Below are 18,379 nucleotides of genomic sequence, written 5' to 3' on the forward strand. Positions count from 1 at the left end.
AGATGGAGGATAGAGTAAAGTATTTTAGGCAGAGGCAACAGGGTGAGGAAGGCCCAACAAAGATAGGCTCAAGAGCCCTGCGTTTTCCAATTTGGCAGGTCATGGAGCTCTTATAAGGAAGCGCAGGAGTGGGGGCCAGATTGAGAGGTCCTTGAACACTTTGCTGTGCATTTGGTTTTTGTTTGGTAAGCATCATGGGATCATTGAAAGTATTTTGTTGTGCTGTAGGGGCTTTTTAACACAGAATCAGAGAATGTTAGCTTTAGGAAGAAATTTTGAATTTACCCATTTCATACCTACGTGAGAAAAGCGAAGCCCAAGTGGTTAAACACTTGTAGTGATCTATTTTTAATTGCATTAAAAATTTTAAGAACAAAACTATGGACAGAGATCATTGTGAATTATATGTAGTTTCACAGACACTTAGACTTGGAGCCTGGGACACATTTTAGGCGTCTCCAAGCAGCAACAGCAAAAACAAAATAGGAGGGAAAGAGAAAAGGGAAGAACAAAACGTGAGAACATAAAAAGGACTCAGACAGGCAAAATTACACGTTAAAACTGGATTAGACCAACAAATGGTGACCAAAGAGAAGGAAAAATAAGATGCAGAGACAGTGTTACCAAGACATGTGCTTTATCTTTGTAATAGCTATTACTAGAGATCGCTCTGTCTCTCAACTGGTGCATGTGTCTTAACAGTGAAAACAGTCCCACTGCTCTTCACTCCTCACCAGTTTCAGTGCTTTACATAAAAAGGAGGAGAAGAGCACAGTGTATAAATCACTGATTTTTGTTTTCAGGCCTCTGTGGAGCCACACCCAGGTTTCCATGCGAATGTCTCTGCTCTATGATGAAGCCACTATTTCTGAATATATACCTGTGTTAGAATCACCTGCGCTGTTGGAACTCCAGTTTCCTGGGCACTACCCCAGATTGGCTGAATGCTTCTGAGGGCAGGACCTGGGAATCTGCATTTTAGCTAGCTTATCAGTGGTTCTCAGACATAAGGTAACTATATATAATTTATTGCCCCATCTGGGACACTTGAGAATGAAAGGGCTTGGTATTCATAATGACACTCAGACAAGAGGCGTAACAGGATGGGTGGTTTTCCCACTTTGGGCATTTCCAGCTGAGGAGATAGAAGATGAGACAGAATCAGAAAGAATACAATGTGCTCATGAAAGCTAAGGTGGAACATCTGTGAAGGAGGCCAGCCACCAGCTTCCTGATTTGAAATAATTCTTGCTAACACATCTGTTGGCTTAGGTAAGAAAGGGTGGGTATGCCTACAGAAACCACACTCCCCTTGAAAGGATCCCCCCCAAACAACCACAACAATAAAAACGCTGCTGAGATAGCTAGTTGCCGAATGCGAAGCTGTTGCGATCCTGGTTGACCAGACGAGATGGAGGGCCTCTCGGAAGCAGAAGGACCGTCTCCGTGATTAGGAACTGCTGGCCTCGTGCGGGGTGCTCACCTGTAGACTGTGGAGGAAAAGTGGGAGTAGAGGGCGATGGGAGAGAACTGGCCGGAGGAAGGCAGGAGGTGAGCCATCGTAAGCAGCGAGGACGAATGCGGACCAGGTCCTGCGCGCGGTCCCTCCGTAAGTGACCGTAACTGACCCGCGTACTTCACCGGCTGCGGAACCCCAGCCCTGTTCCCGCCGCAGCTGACCTGCCCCGTGTCACCAGCGCGGCGTGCCCTTGGCTTTCTGCCGAGCCAGCGCGGTCGGGCACCTGCCAGGGGTTCCGTGACTCCAAAGGACGAGACTTGAGACTGGAGAGCCAGCCACGTGCCGCTTCGCTCAGGGCGGTGCTGAGACTGCTTCTGACCGCGGGGGCCCCGTGGACGGTGGGGTCCGCACCAGCGGGGTGTGCAGCGACCCTGCGGGCTGGGACCTGGGGAACGGAGGGCAGCGCGCACTTCCGTGAGAGCGGACAGGTGCCCTCGGTGGGGTAGGGCGCTGGGGGCCCCGGCAGAGTGGCGCCCCGGCCGGTGCAGCGCCGCCCGGAGGCGTTCGCAAGCCGCCGAGCTCGCGACGGCCGGCGGGAGCGGGGAGCCGACCCACCACTGAGAGGACGGGTCCTGTCGGCTGCCTAGAGAGGCGGCGCGCCGGGCGTCGTGACGTACTTCCGGGCCGCCGTCGCGGGGTTGGGCGGAGCCTGGCGCTCGCTCCGCGGGCGGGCTCCGCGCGTGCGCTCGGCTGCTGTCCCGCACGTGGGTCCCCGGGATGCGGCGCCCCTGTGGCCCGCCGCCTGCACGCGGCCTGGGGGCCGGCGGGTGGTTTTCTGTTCCCTGCGCGGGCCTGTGGTGCTGGCCACGGTCTTGCACGTTGTGCCGGGAGAGGCTTATCACTTTAAAATGGGGTGGGGTGGTGCGCACAGACCTTTGCGGAGCGGAGCGAGTACGTGGGAGTTAAGTGGCGAGGACGACGAGTTAGCGCGTCCATCAAGCACACATTTCCTGGCTGCGTATGTGTGCCGGTCTCTGTGGTGCAAAACGGGAATGAGCCGGATGGAAGAGGCACCCTTGACCTTACAGGGTGGACTGTTGCCGTAGAGCCGAAGCCCCTGGAGGAAGTCTTCTTCGTCCGTTCGAGGGCCTTCGGAGGTGCGGGGCGGCGAGTCGGGGGTCACGTCGCCCAGCCGGCGTAGCGGACTGAACCAACGGGAAGCGGTGGAGCGAGGCGGCGGGCCCTAGGGGGCAGGGGCGTGACGGCGCAGGGCCCCGCGCCGGGGGAGCGTGGGCGTGGGCAGCCGGGGCAAAGCGGAAGAGCGCAATTCCTGGACTGTTGCGAGGAACGCAGACGTTGAAGGGCGGGTGCTTCTCCACTTTTTTTTTTTTAAGATTTTATTTATTTACTTGAGAGAGAGAATGAGAGACAGAGAGCATGAGAGGGGGGAGGGTCAGAGGGAGAAGCAGACTCCCCGCCGAGCAGGGAGCCCGATGCGGGACTCGATCCCGGGACTCCAGGATCATGACCTGAGCCGAAGGCAGTCGCCCAACCGACTGAGCCACCCAGGCGCCCTAGGCCAGACACTGTTTAAAATATTTTATATGCAATCTCTCATTTAATCTTCAAATCCAGTCCATGAAATTCTATCATTACACCCATTTTGTAGATGAGAAAAGTGATGCGAGAAGTAAATCATTGGCTTAAGGTTAGAGCATAACGCAAAGCCATTTCAGAATTCAAATCCAGGCAGGCTAATCCAGTAACACACACAAAGCTGCTACGAGAATGGAAAGCATAAAAAGTCCGCGAAGACATTAAAAAAAAAAAAGGCCATCTCTGGATTTAAGGCTAACTACACCACAAGCATCGCTCTCCAGAACATGATTTTAATTTTTTAAAAGATTTTATTTATTTGACAGAGAGAGAGAACACAAGCAGGGGGAGCGGAGGAGGGTGAGCAGGACCCCGGGATCATGACCTGAGCCGAAGGCAGTCGCTCAACCAACTGAGCCACCCAGGCACCCTCTTTTTTTGTTTTTTTTTTAAAGATTTTATTTATTTATTTGAGAGAGAATGAGATAGAGAAAGAGAGCACATGAGAGGGGGGAGGGTCAGAGGGAGAAGCAGACTCCCCGCCGAGCAGGGAGCCCGATGCGGGACTCGATCCCGGGACTCCGGGATCATGACCTGAGCCGAGGGCGGTCGCTTAACCAACTGAGCCACCCAGGCGCCCAATGAAACTTTATTATTTTTTTATAAAGATTTTATTTATTATTTGACAGAGAATGAGAGAGAGAGAGAGCACATGAGAGGGGGGAGGGTCAGAGGGAGAAGCAGACCCCCCGCCGAGCAGGGAGCCCGATGCGGGACTTGATCCCGGGACTCCGGGATCATGACCTGAGCCAAAGGCAGTCGCTCAACCGACTGAGCCACCCAGGCGCCCCACTTCTCCACTTTTAGCGTAAGCTCATAAACTGAACGTATGCACGCTGCCTTGCAGAAGAGACCCGGCCAGGGGCTTCAGCTCCCCCAGCCCTGCTTGGCCACCTCAGTCGCTGAGTTCATCAGCATGCCAGCACCCAGTGAACTGTGGCATCGCACGGTAGATGGGAAGGGCTGCTCTACAGAGGGGCGATATCTGTCATCCTACTAGGCTTCTAGAAATATTCCAGAAGCAATGTGGTAAATGAATTGGAAGGGGGCGAGAGTGGGAGCAAGAGAGAAGAGACGTGCAGCTGTCAGAGAAAGAACCAATACTGTAAGTTGGTGAATAAAGTGGTGGCTATGGAAATGAAGAGTGTGCAATGGAATTATGTGGAGAAGGTAGATTTAACTAGACTTGAGGACTAAAGATTAGAAAGTGCTGAGCACACTGCGTGGCATATACTAAGCACTACAAGCTTTTTTAAAAAATACAGTCAGGGCGGGGCCCCTGCGTGGCTCAGCTGGTTGAGACTCTTGATTTTGGCTCAGGTCATGATCCCGGAGTCCCGGGATCGAGCCCCGCATCGGGCTCCCTGCTCGGCGGGGGGTCTGCTTCTCCCTCTGACCCTCCCCCCTCTCATGTGCTCTCTCTCAAATAAATAAATAAAATCTTTAAAAAGAAAAAGAAAAAGACCTGACCTGAGATCAAGAGTTGGATGCTCAACTGACTGAGCCACCCAGTTGGGTGCTTAACTGACTGGATGCTCAACTGACTGCCCCACAAATGTGCCATTTTAAAAGAAATGAGTTAAAAATAAGAAATGGGTAATTCTGGAGGAGGCATTGATCATGAGGGGAAAATGGGGAGTTAATTTTTGGTGGTGTTGAGATACACTACTGGGCGATAATGGTCCGGAGCTCCAAAGCAAGACTGGGGTAAGAGAATCAGATTTAGGAGTTCTTAGGTGACAGCATCTCAGGTCTCATGCTGCTGAATGGACAAGGTTGCCCAGGATGAATGTGGAATGAGAAGAAGGCTGGGTCTCAACTTAGGGTAACCAGACATTTCTTGGCAAGCTGAAGAAGAGCCACAATGTAGACTTAAGAGTGAGCTACTTGGAGTTCGAGCGGGAGCGGAGAGCGGACCCCAGCGAGCCCTGAGCAGCCCCGCCGCCGCCGGCGGCCTGGTTACCATCACACCCCGGGGGGAGCCGCAGCTGCCGCCGCCGGCCCCAGTCACCGTCACCGCAACCACGAGCAGCGAGGCCGAGACCCAGCAGCCGCCCCCGCCCTCAGCGCGGCCGACACCAAGCCCGGCACCACGGGCGGCGGCGCAGGGGGCGGCGGCCCGGGCGGCCTCACGTCGGCGGCGCCTGCGGGCGGGGACGAGAAGGTCCTCGCAACGAAGGTTTTGGGAACAGTGAAAATGGTTCAATGTAGGAAACGGATCCGGTTTCATCAACAGGAATGACACCCAGGAAGATGGATTTGTGCACCAGACTCCATGAAGAAGAAGAACCCCAGGAAGTACCTTCGCAGTGCGGGGGATGGAGAGACTGTGAGTTTGATGTGGCTGAAGGGGAAAAGGGTGCGGGGCAGCAAATGCGACAGGCCCTGGTGGCGTCCCAGTGCAAGGCAGTAAATGCGCAGCAGACCGTAACCATTAGAGACGCGGCCCACGTCGCAGGGGTCCTCCACGCAATTCCCAGCAGAATTACCGGAAGAGGGAGAGTGGGGGAAAGAACGAGGCATCGGGAAGTGCCCCCGAAGGCCAGGCCCAACCGCGCCGGCCCTCCCGCAGGCGACGGTTCCCACTTACTACATGCGGAGACCCTATGGGCGTCGACCACAGGATCCCAGCCCTCCTGGGCAGGGAGAAGTGATGCAAGGTGCTGACAACCAGGGTGCAGGAGAGCAAGGTAGACCCGTGAGACAGAGTATGTGTCGCGGTTAGAGACCACGACTCCGCAGGGGTCCTCCTCGCCGAAGACGGCCTGGCGAGGACGGCAATGAGGAAGATAAGGAAAATCAAGGAGACGAGACCCAAGGTCAGCAGCCACCTCAACGTCGGTACCGCCGCAACTTCAACTGCCGACGCAGACGCCCAGAAAACCCCAAACCACAAGATGGCAAAGAGACAGACGCAGCCGATCCACCAGCCGAGAATTCGTCCGCTCCGAGGCTGAGCAGGGCGGGGCTGAGCAAATGCCGGCTTAGCGTCTCTACCGTCGTCCGGTTTAGTCATCCAACACGGAGAAATGAGGATGAAATTCCAGCAATAAGAAATGGACAAGAGATTGGAGCCGAAGACCTTAAGTGCTTGCTTTTTGCCCACTGCCCAGATAAATAGAACCATCTGCATTATCTATGCAGCATGGGGTTTTTACTATTTTTACCTAAAGACGTCTCTTTTTGGTAATGACAAACGTGTTTTTTTTTTAAAAAAACCTGGTTTTTCTCAATACACCTTTAAAGGTTTTAAATTGTTTCATATCTGGTCAAGTTGAGATTTTTTTTTTTTAAAGATTTTATTTATTTATTTGCGAGAGAGAATGAGAGAGAGAGAGCATGAGAGGGGGGAGGGCCAGAGGGAGAAGCAGACTCCCTGCCGAGCAGGGAGCCCGATGCGGGACTCGATCCCGGGACTCCAGGATCATGACCTGAGCCGAAGGCATTTGCTCAACCAACTGAGCCACCCAGGCGCCCCTCAAGTTGAGATTTTTAAGAACCTCATTTTTAATTTGTAATAAAAAGTTTACAACTGATTTTTTCAAAAAAATCAACAAACGGCAAGCACCCGTTAATAAAGGTCTTAAATAATTGTCTTTGTGTATAAAAAAAAAAAAAAAAAAAGAATGAGCTATTTGACAAGCCCTTATATAATACTTCCTGAGTGCCAGGCATTGGTCTAAGCACTTTACAGAAACCAACTCATGGAAAACAGCCAGAGGATTGTAGTTCTTATAAGACTGGGAGTGGCCAGCAGTGTTAGGTGCTGCAGGGGCATCTGGTAAGCAAAGGACTGAAAAATACTCACTGGGTTTGTGTACAAAGCAGGCCTTGGTTAATTGACTTGGGCCCCCTGACTCAAATGTGGGACACATTTGACTGACACGCACACTCTTCTTTTCTGAAACTAAAGATGCCTTTGAAAGTATCTAGCAGTTGATTTGTAAATATAACTGACTAAATCTGTGACATGCAAATTTAAGCAGGCAAAGTTGTTTGCATTTTCTTCATTATCTGAATATTTCACATTATCTGAATATGTCACTGAAGTTTCTAGATCTAAAAGCCACTAGTATTGTTCTTTAATCCTAAAGTGACTGAATTGTCTTTTAATTTTTTGACATTAGTCTAATGATATCTTGTGCTTGTTTTATCTTTTACAGAGCATCTTTACCTTAAAATCATTGGCCTGATGACAGCGATTCACTCTGACTAAATATGTTTCTAGTTTGGAGTTCATCTCTGTTAACAGTGATGTGTTAGGTATTATCATGAGCCTTAAGCTCCCCCTACTGTTGTAGTGAGCCAGTCTTCTGAGCTGTTTTGCCCAGGAATGGATTCAGTCCAGCCCTTTCGGGCTGCAGAACAGAAGGGATGTCAACTAGTTATAGAATCTAGCCTGCACAGAAATGGTGCTTCTGACAGGAGTTCTTCAGACAAAACTTAAGGCAGTTCTGCTGGGAGGACTCCCTTGGGCCTCAGAAGTCCAGCTCCAGGCGCTCTGCCGTCGGTGGCTGAGGCCAGAGACGCACAACAAGGAACAGATCGTAGAGCTGCTGGTGCTGGAGTGTTCCTGACCATCCTGCCCGAGGAGGTGCAGGCCCGGGTGCGGGAGCAGCCCAGAGTATAGGGAGGACGCGGTTCCTGGACTGGGAGGGCTTGTCGAGGAAGCTAGATAATCCCTGAGGAAAGGTGAGATAAGGAAGAAATGATCCATCATCAGAAGGCAGGTATTCTGTCCAGAGAGAGGTAAGAGAGTTGAGATCTCCTCTCACATGTAGTGAGGGAAATGGCCAAGATGCACTGGCCAGAGTTGCGTTCCCCTCCCTATCCTTTAATCCCTGTCCTCGCAGGTCAAGGGAAACTCTGCTTTCTGTCCAGCTTTTCTATGTTCGCCATTAATATTGGGATCGAAGCTCTAGAACTCTCCGCATATATCACCCTGGTCAAATTTATCTCATTGTCCCTGGATCCTCATCCTCCTACAGGGACAGGAAGGGTCCCAGGGGCAGACAGCTTTATATGGCAGCAGCAGAGGACTCACTGGGGGTCCAGCTCCAGCCAGAATGGGTTAGCTCAATTCTGAACCTTGGGAGCTGCCTCCGTTCAGGAGAAAGGTGAGGAGATTCCACCGGGGGAAAAGATAGGAAATGTCTTCTTGTGTTTTTCCAAATGAACCTCATCACTAAAATTTTTGCCTACCTTTCCTTGATCTTTTGTTCCACCTTTAACCTGTTTCTCTAAGCACATCATTTTAACCTTGTGATTCTTCCTTCACTTCTTTGCACTAAAACTGTTGAAAATCCTGCTCCTATTGAATGGTTCAGTTTCTCCATTCTAACTCAATACTACCAACTTCCGTGACCCTGACCTCTTACCCAAAGGCGGGAAAACATTCTTCTACATTGAAGCCAATGGAAGATGATTCAAAAGCCACGTGCAATAGAGAAAATTTTAAACGTGCATTTTAAAAAAATTAGTATAGGAAACAAAATTTACAATTTTTATGTATGCCCAAATATAATCATACTGAACATATCAACTGCCACTACTCTTAAATTTCATATTACGTTCTGGACTCATTTCCAAGAGTTACATGTAATGCATACATACAGCTGATACAGGTTTCATTGTATGGCTATCAAATTACTTTTTTTTTACCTTTATTCAGGTCTTTATTCAAAATCAGCTGTCCAAAATGATTCAACCTTTATGGAACAAACAAATTTCAAGCTTATGCAGCAGACTTCTTGTCTTCCGTGGTGGGTTTCTTTCCTACAGGCTTCTTCTCAGCTGCTGGCTTCTGGGTATCTGTGGCCTTTTTTCCCACCAAAGGTTTCTTCTGCTTCTGAACACGAGTAGCCTTCTTTCCTTTCTTCCATACCATGGGCTTCTTGCCTGGAACCACCTTCTCATCTGATTTGGCTTCTAAGGCTGCTGCCGCCTTATCCATCCGGAGCTTGTGATTCTTGGCCTGGTGAAGAATGGTCTTCTAGCACATGATCTTTGCATACAGGTTTAGCTTCAACGTGATTCTCAGGTTTTTCAGTGGATTCCCGACTTTAAGTTTCTTTCTTTTTTTTTTTTTTTTAAGATTTGTTTGAGAGACAGACGGAGAGTGGGGGTGGGGGGTGGATGGGCAGAGGGAGAGAATCTTCAAGCAGACTCCCCGCCGAGCGCAGAGCCCAACACAGGGCTTCATCCTAGGACCCTGAGATCATGCCCTGAGCCCAGATCAAGAGTCGGCTGCTTAACCGACTGAGCCACCCAGGCGCCCCAGGCTTTAAATTTCTTAAGACCTCAACTAACTTTATCTTCAATCAACAAAGGAAGTTCAGGAAGTCCCTCAGTGCGATGATCTGTAGACATGGCCAGCACTGGAAAGGCTCATGCAGCCAGGGCAGAGCAGAGGGAATATCGCTTCTGTGTTGTTTTGGTTGGTGCAAATGTGCAGTCCCCGTGACACATATTTGCAAAAGCACCCTGGCCACAACGGCAAGTTCCATCATCTTGTACCCTGGGAATTTGAGCCACGGCTTGGCCAGTACCCCAAGACTCAGCACTGGTTTGATGACCTGCTAATTCACTGACAGCATAGAGTCATCTGTTGTTTTTGCACAAGTTGGTGTGAACAGAGTTCACAATATCAGGTCGAATGGGAGCCTTGAACACAGTAAGCAAAGTCACATTTTTGCCAGATGACTCCCCCTTTTCAGAGTACATGGATATCAGTGACAAGCACACACCATGGGGGTGGAGAGGAGAGGGCCATGCTTCTCTCAGCCTGGCGGTTCCTACAGAAAAAGCTATCTTTTAACTAGGAGGGTTTGTAAGTTACTTCTTTTTTCTTTTTTCTTTTTTTTACATACTACCAACTGAAAGCCACAAACTTATCTTTTTTTACTTTTTATTCTGAAAAAGTACAAATCTATATAAAAGAACTGTATAATGAATCTCCATGAACCTGCCACCCAGTTTCAACATTATCAAATCATGACTATCTTGTCTCATAACTACTCATTTCCATGTTATTTTTTCCATATAATTTTGAAGTATATCTCAGATATAATCTTTCAAATGTAAATATTTCAATATGTAGCTCAAAAGATGAATTCTTAGAGTCATGACTAGAAGACAGGAATTTCTTTAATGTAACCATAATAGTATTATCACACCTAAAAAAATTGTACCAAATTTCCAGTTGTCTCAAAGATGTTATGAATTTTTAAATTTCTTTTGTTTTAGCTTGTTTGAATTGGGATCCCAAGAAGAAAACACATTTTGATCCATTGATATATCTCTTAAGTTTCTCTTAATATATAGATCCCTCTTCCTTTTTATCTCCCCACTTGCAATTAACTAAAAACATCAGGCTGGGGGGCGCCGGGGTGGCTCAGATGGTTGAGCATCTGCCTTTGGCTCAGGTCATGATCTCCAGGTCCTGGGATAGAGCCCCGTTGGGCTCCCAGCTTGGCAAGGAGTCTGCTTCTCCCTCTCCCTCTGCTGCTCCCCCTGCTTGTGCTCTTTCTGTCTCTCTCTCTCTCAAGTGAATAAATTAAAAATCTTCAAAACAAAACAAGGGGTGCCTGGATGGCTCAGTCGTTAAGCGTCTGCCTTTGGCTCAGGTCATGATCCCGGGGTCCTGGGATCAAGCCCCGCATCGGGCTCCCTGCTCGGCGGGAAGCCTGCTTCTCCCTCTCCCTCTCCCCCTGTTTGTTGTGTTCCCTCTCTTGCTGTATCTCTCTCTGCCAAATAAATAAATAAAATCTTTAAAAAACAAAACATCAGGTTGGGGGCACCCAGCTGGCTCAGTCAGAGGAGCCTGCGACTCGATCTCAGGGTCATGAGTTCGAGCCACACCTTTTGGGTAGAGATTACTTTAAATAATTAAAAAAAAAAAAAACTAAACACACCAGGCTGTTTCTCAGAGTCCCATAGTGAGGACTTTGCCATCTGCATCTGGTTCTGTAGTATAATGTCTTCTGTTGTCCTCTCCATTTTCTATAATTTGCAGTAAACTGGGGGCTTGATCAAAATCAAGTTTAAGGTTTGGGAACAAGGTAAGTTTAACTTGGCAAGGTGGTGTGTTCTATCAGGAGTTTACAACATCTGGTTGTCTCTTTTTTTGTGATGTTAGCAGCTCTCGATCCTCAGTACCTATCCAGAATGTCGGTATTCTTATTCTGTCATCCTTCGTTTAACAAAGCTAGAATATTTATATAAAGAGATACTTCCCCTGTCTTCCTACTTGGTTACCCAGTGGTTCTTATAGAAGAAGCAAGGTAATTGATTAACTCCCTCCCCACTACCTTTTTTTTTTTTTAAGATTTTATTTATTTGACAAAGCACACAAGCGGGGTGGAGGGGCTGAGGGAAAGGGAGGAGCAGACTCCCCACTGAGCAGAGAGCCCAATGTGGGACTCGATCCCAGGACCCTGGGATCATGACCTGAGCTGAAGGCAGAGGCTTAACTGACTGAGCCACCCAGGTTGCCCTCCCACTACCTATTTTTAAAAATCGGTTTCAAAATGATGAATTCATTTTGCTGTCATTCTCTAAAACGGTGGCCAGTTGTTATTATTAATAATGGTATCATTTAGAACTCGTGGATTTAAACCTATTTCATATTTTTCAATCCATTGTACTTAACTATCCCTTATTGAAGCTCATTTGTCTCATCTTTGGGCAGTAGGAGCCTGTTGAGTTTGACTCCTCTATTTATGACATGAGTCTAGGCATTTTAATAGCTTTCTTGCTGTCTGGTATAACAAGAGGTACAGACTCATCTTCTAATTCCTTCCCACTCCTGGGATCATTCATTTTTCCAAGACCCCTTGATTCTGTTTAGTGGGAAACGGTATTTGAAGACCAAAAATAAGGTACTAGGAGTGTTCACGGCTTTATTGGACATTGTTCCTAGGCCTTGTCAGTGCTCAAAGCTAGGAAAAATTTAAGATAAGCTATGTATTGTGAATTCATATTGATAGTTCCAATTCAAATTCAGTATTTCAGGGTCTTAATCTGTCTTTCATCTGTATCTCCTTTTGGAGAATTCTCAAAGACACCAGGAATAATAGAGTACCAAATACTCATTTGCTTTATCCCACAATATATACACAATAGCCTCAATAAAAATATTAGCACCACCATCAACAAGTATGATTATTATAAACAGCTTCATGGTTGTGCCTGTGTTTTCCCATTCTTTTTGTCCTTAAGTTATAGATCTTTGGGATTAGAAATAATTCCTCTTCTGTGTGCTTATGCTACCAACAGGTACACATTTATAGTTCTTTTTTTTTCTTTTAAGGTTTATTTATTTATTTGACAGAGAGAGACACAGCGAGAGAGGGAACACAAGCAGGGGGAGTGGGAGAGGGAGAAGCAGGCTTCCCGCAGGGCAGGGAGCCCGATGCGGGGCTCGATCCCAGGACCCTGGGATCATGACCTGAGCTGAAGGCAGACACCTAACAACTGAGCCACCCAGGTGCCCCAACAGGTACACATTTAAATTCAGTTTGTTTCATTACTTGTTCAAGTTTAGGGAGTGATTTTTTATTTTATTTTATATTTAAAATGTTTATTTTTTTAAATTATATAAAGTTTTACATATGAAATCTGTAAAATATTTTCAAGGAAGTTCTCTTCCTGTTCCATCCTTCTGTTCCCTCTCTTCCCCATAGATAATCCTTTCTTGCTCTTTACTTTTGTGGTTTATCCTTTTATCATTTATTTATCATAAGCACATGTATACATACATATCCCTTGCTTTTAAAAATAACACAGTATAATTTAAGTCATAAACTCAGTACACACCTATGTTACATAAGACATTTTGTTTTCTTTCCTTTAGCATGTACTTTTTTTTTTTAAGATTTTATTTATTTATTTATTTGAGAGAGAGCAAGAATGAGAGAGCACAAGCAGGGGGAGGGGAAGAGGGAGCGGCAAAGGGAGAGGCAGAAGCAGGCTCCCCGACGACATGGGGCTCGATCCCGGGACCCTGAGATCTTGACCTGAGCTGAAGGCAGACGCTGAACCAATTGAGCTACCCAGGTGCCCCTACCATGTACTTTTAATGAGTGCTTGTTCAATGAGCAAGTAATTGAGTAAGGTGTGTGTGAGTGGGTGAGTCATGCTGAAATGTTCAGTCCCCTCTTTCAGATGATTTGGTTGAAATGGAGAAGATGCTTCCAAAGTAGAAGTCTGAAGAAATAACATGCCAACAGGGACCCATTGTCAGATTAGATGGAGGTATTCCTCAGTGCTTTCATTACATAAGTCCAGAAATATCAGGGAAGACTAGAAAGATACCCATGATGGCGTAAGTGTGATGAATGTGGAATGAGTTTCACTCAGAGCTCCATCCTTATTCAGCATCCGAGCTACACACTGAGGAGAAACTCTATGAATGTGATGAGTGTGGAAGAGCTTTTGTCAAGAGTGCAGGCTGCAGTGAAGATAAGACAGTTCACACTGAATTTGACTCACAGATGTGGAGGATATGGGACAATATGCAAACACTGGATTAGTTCATCACAGAGAAGCCATCTTGGAGAGAGACCCTGTAATAGAAGTGACAAGTATGGTAAAGCCTTGGAGAGCAGTCAGCTCTTAACCAGCACCAAAGACTTCACACCAGCGAGAAGTGTTACCATCTGAACAAGTGTGGAAGAGCTAATAGTCGGAACACAGAGCTTTTCCACTGTGTCAGAATCTGTGTTGGAGAAAAACTCTTTTAGTGTAATTGTAGTAAAAATTTTCCTGGACATTTCATTCCTTACTCAGTATCAGAAAAGTCACTCAAGAGAGAATGTGGGAAGTTGATAAATATGGATGGAAAGGCTGTGAACAGTAGCATCTCATCTAACACTAAAAACTTTTAAGTGTCCAGCATCTGAGACTGGCAAGGCAGAATCTCTCTTCATACCAGACGTGTAGGTGGTCTTTGATGGGAACTGGCCCTTCAGAATGTCCCTCAAAACCTGGTCAGATTCAACAGAGCAAGAGCAAGCCAGTTACTTTTTCCTTAACAGCCTCCTCAAACAAGCTACATTATTTTAGTGATTCAAAGGGCTGCCTATGGTCCACCACTTCAGATTTCCAGATGTTTTATTAGTTGTTCCTAAATACAGTTCTTACAAAAGCTTGGACTGTTGTTTAATTTTTTTTTAGTGAAAAGTTAAGTTGTGTATAAAATACAAATAGGAATATTACTAGATGGTTAATGTATTTTAAATGTTGCTGCAGTGATTTGTCAAGTCAAAAAAAACTTGTTCAGCGTCTTTTTAGTGACAACATGGTGGATCCTTGGGCCTTCCATTCCTATCTAAGTTATGATGTGTGACACATAGGCCCCAGCCAAGACCCCAAACAAGAAAGATGCATCTTTTTTTTTTTTTAAATAGAGGTGTATTAATTTGCATTAGGAAAACAGATCCAAGTTAGTCTTCAGGGGAGAATAAGCAAACTCAAATGCCCAGGGGATAGGCAGGTAATATAAATAAATAAAGCCATCCTAGAGTCAAAAACAAGTTAAAACTAAAACCATTATTTTATTTACATTGCATTAAGTTCAGGGAAATTGACAAGATTCTCTTTATTGATTTTGAGTTCTGCAGGAGAAAGGTGATCAGGTTAATTGTTCATTGCAACCACCGTAAACATAATGATCTTTTCATACTTTTAAGTATAGTACAGTTGACCTGAAAAACATGGGGGTTGGGGCACTGACCCCCTTCACAGTAAAAAATCTGAGTATAACTTAACACTGATAGCCTACTGTTGACCAGAGACTTACTGATATTATAAACAGTTGATTAACACATATTCTGTATGTTATATGCATCATATACTGTATATAAAGAAAAAAATTTTTATGATTTTTTTTTAAGTAATATCCACCCCTAATGTTGGGCTGGAACTGAACGACCCCAAGATCAAGAGTCATATGCTCCACTGAATGAGCCAGCCAGGGGCCCCAAGAAAATGTAAAGAAAATCATAAGAAAATACATTTATAGGTGGCCCCTGGATGGCTCATTCGGTTAACCATCAGACTCTTGATTTCAGCCCAGGTCATGATCTCAGGGTCATGGGATTGAGCCCTGGGAAGGGCTGCGCTCAGTATGGAGTCCGCTTGTCCCTCTCTCTCTGCTCCTCCCCCACTCGCTTGCTCCCTCCCTCTCTCTCAAGTAAATAAAATCTTTAAAAAAAAAAAAAAAAAAAGGGAGGGGCACCTGGGTGGTTCAGTCAGTTAAGCATCTGCCTTCAGCTCAGGTCATGATCCCAGGGTCCTGGGATCGAGCCCCGCATCGGGCTCCCTGCTCAATGGGAAGCCTGCTTCTCCCTCTCCCACTCCCCCTGCTTGTGTTCCTTCTCTTGCTGTGTCTCTCTCTGTCAAGTAAATAAATAGAATCTTTAAAAAAAAAAAGGGAAATACATTTATGGTACTGTACTGTATGGGAAAAAGTCCATGTATAAGTGACTTGCATAATTCAAGCCCTTTGTTGTTCAAGAAGCCAATGTATTCAGTAGTTCATCAGTTAGATACAAATTTTTGTTTAAAAAAAAAAAACTGGTTGTGGACCTGGGGAACTCAGAAACATTAGGCATTTTACCTTTTAAATAACATTTTGTAGAACTATTTGTCAAAGTATTTGAGTTGCTCAGAGCCAAACCCCTGGGACTCTTTTTTTTTTTTTTAAGATTTTATTTTTGTTTATTTGAGAGAGAGAGAATGAGAGAGAGCACATGAGAGGGGGGAGGGTCAGAGGGAAAAGCAGACTCCCTGCCAAGCAGGGAGCCCGATGCGGGACTCGATCCAGGGACTCCAGGATCATGACCTGAGCCGAAGGCAGTAGCCCAACCAACTGAGCCACCCAGGCGCCCCCCCTGGGACTCTTTGTTGAGGTTCCCCCCCCTCCAACTTTCCTTAAAGCTCTCATTGCCTTGGAATTGGTTCTATAAAAAGCCTTTGTCTCCTCTCCATCTTTGGTGGGGGGCTAAGGGGCAGTCTGGCTGAGACACTCATGGCCTGGCAAGGTGGCCACCACAGAATTTCGTTGCTAACCCGCCAGTTTCTTGTCCTTTTGGGGAGGTCAAGGCCAGGTCCCCACTTGGCTTGAAGGGACATTTTCAAAATTTTCTTCCTGTCACTGGGTTGTCGCTGCCTCTCATAGTTCCCTAATAAACTCAACTTAAAAAAAAGATGTAGCATGTCCTCAATACCTTTTTCTGGTTGGAAGTCAAGAAATCAATTACAAATTTAAAATTCCTTGTAGACTCTACCATCTAATCTAAGGAAATTTAATATCCTCAGGGAATAGTGTAACCAAGCTGTTATAGTAACATATATTGATGCATAAAAAGTTACCCGAAAACAATGGCTTAGAATAAACATCCATCCCATGATGTTTTGGGCCAGGAATTTGGGGAAGGCTCAGCTGGAAGGTTTGTCCATTTCATGTGGCATCTTCTAGTGACACTTGGTGGTATTCATCTGGCAGCTGGGTTTGCCTGGAAAATCCAAGACAGCTGCACCGCCATGCCCAGTGCCTTGGGGCAAGGACAGCTAGAAGGGTGGGCTCAGGGCCTCCTTATGTGATCTTTCCAGCAGGGCAGTCAGCCTGTGCCTGTGATGGCTCAGGACTCCAAGAGCAATTGTTCAAAAAAACAAAAAGTGAAAGCTGCTGCTAAAGGCTCAGGCTGGGAAACTCAAATAGCATCACTTTTGCTGTATTTTATCAGAGCAGTTATCAAACCCACTTAGACTCAAAGGGAAATGACCTAGACCTCCACCTCCTAAGGGAAAAATGCTGAAAAATTTATAGCCATCTTTAGTTTTCCAAAACACCCTTGTGCACCCAGATTTAAAGCCTGGGGGATAAATAATAATAAAGTTTTTTGGATTCTCTTTTCTTAAATTATTGTTCAACTTTTTTCTCCTTTCTTGCCTCCTTTACAACTTACCTAAATACACCCAACATGATTATGAGCTAATCAAGTGTATATATAGGTTTATTTTTTATACACAAAGTAACAGTGATCTTCGGAATTACAGTTTCACCATGTCTTTCTTGAGTCCTGGATCTCAGTCTGTTTTTTTTCCTCTTTTGATTTTAGAAGTACTTAGAAGGAGTATCAAAATACCACAAGAAACATTTCTTTTTTAAATGTTGGAATTACCTGGCTTATAAAGTGGCCAGATGTTATCAGTGAGTTTTCTGGAGATCCATTTTTACCTTTGGTGTCTGTTCCGCATCCCCGCATCCCTGAGGTCCCCCGTGCAGACCGGGGGAGCGCTGTTCCTGGGCCCGCCCCGTGTCTTGCGCGCTCCGTGCTCGGATGCGCTTTTCTGTGGCTGCACCGCACCCGTGACCGAGGCGGGCTGCTTCGCCCGGGCCCCTTAGTCCGGTGCTGGCCGGCTCCTCCGGGGTCAGCCTTCTGCAGGAAGCCGCGCGTCCTAGGGCCGACATTACCCGAAGACATTACAGAAAGGAAAACTACAGGCCAGTACTTCCCACGAGCAGAGATGCAAACCCCCCAGCAAAACCCTGGCAAGTTGACGCTAGTAATTTATAAAGAGAATGCCAGGACAAAGTGGCACCTACTGCATGTGTGCCAGGCCTCGCCCACCGTGGGGCCGAGGTCGCGGGAGCAGCGACAGGCGCAGGAGCTGGGGACTGAGAGTTAACGACACCCGCAGCTCGCCTGTCTAACTTCCCCGCCCTCTCCCTGCGTCGGCGGCGGAAGTGCGCGCGCGCGCGCGTCGTCTAACTCGCGACCTCGCGGGGCCGCGCGGGAACTGCCCGGCGAGCGCCCGCCCCCTCCCTGCGGCTGCGGCGGAAGTGCGCGCGCGCGCGTCGTCTAACTCTCGCGACCTCGCGGGGCCGCGCGGGAACTGCCCGGCGAGCGCCCGCCCCCTCCCTGCGGCTGCGGGGGAAGTGCGCGCGCCCGTCGTCTAACTCTCGCGACCTCGCGGGGCCGCGCGGGAACTGCCCGGCGAGCGCCCGCCCCCTCCCTGCGGCTGCGGGGGAAGTGCGCGCGCGCGTCGTCTAACTCTCGCGACCTCGCGGGGCCGCGCGGGAACTGCCCGGAGAGCGCCCGCCCCCTCCCTGCGGCTGCGGCGGAAGTGTGAGCGCGCCCACCGTCTAACTCTCGCGACCTCGCGGGGCCGCGCGGGAACTGCCCGGCCAGCGCCCGCCCCCTCCCTGCGGCTGCGGCGGAAGTGCGCGCTCCCGTCGTCTAACTCTCGCGACCTCGC

At 47.6% G+C, this 18,379-nt stretch overlaps 1 long non-coding RNA gene and 1 pseudogene across 1 annotated transcript; one reads left to right on the top strand and one right to left on the bottom strand.

The window, feature by feature from the left end:
• Window positions 1-4,944: 4,944 nt before the first annotated feature.
• LOC123837156 (Y-box-binding protein 1-like) lies at window positions 4,945-6,706 on the top strand (annotated as a pseudogene).
• A 3,031-nt stretch (window positions 6,707-9,737) lies between these two features.
• Window positions 9,738-18,130, bottom strand: LOC135365515 (uncharacterized). The gene is made up of 2 exons (XR_010413462.1): window positions 17,302-18,130; window positions 9,738-13,680 (listed from the first exon to the last, which is right to left on the bottom strand). It is a non-coding gene; the product is annotated as an uncharacterized LOC135365515 (long non-coding RNA).
• Window positions 18,131-18,379: the final 249 nt, after the last annotated feature.

The sequence above is a fragment of the Mirounga angustirostris genome, unplaced genomic scaffold (assembly GCF_029215605.1).
Source record: "Mirounga angustirostris isolate CCGP_5_RB_7025 unplaced genomic scaffold, mMirAng1.0.hap1 SCAF_8, whole genome shotgun sequence".
Lineage (NCBI taxonomy): Eukaryota > Metazoa > Chordata > Mammalia > Carnivora > Phocidae > Mirounga > Mirounga angustirostris.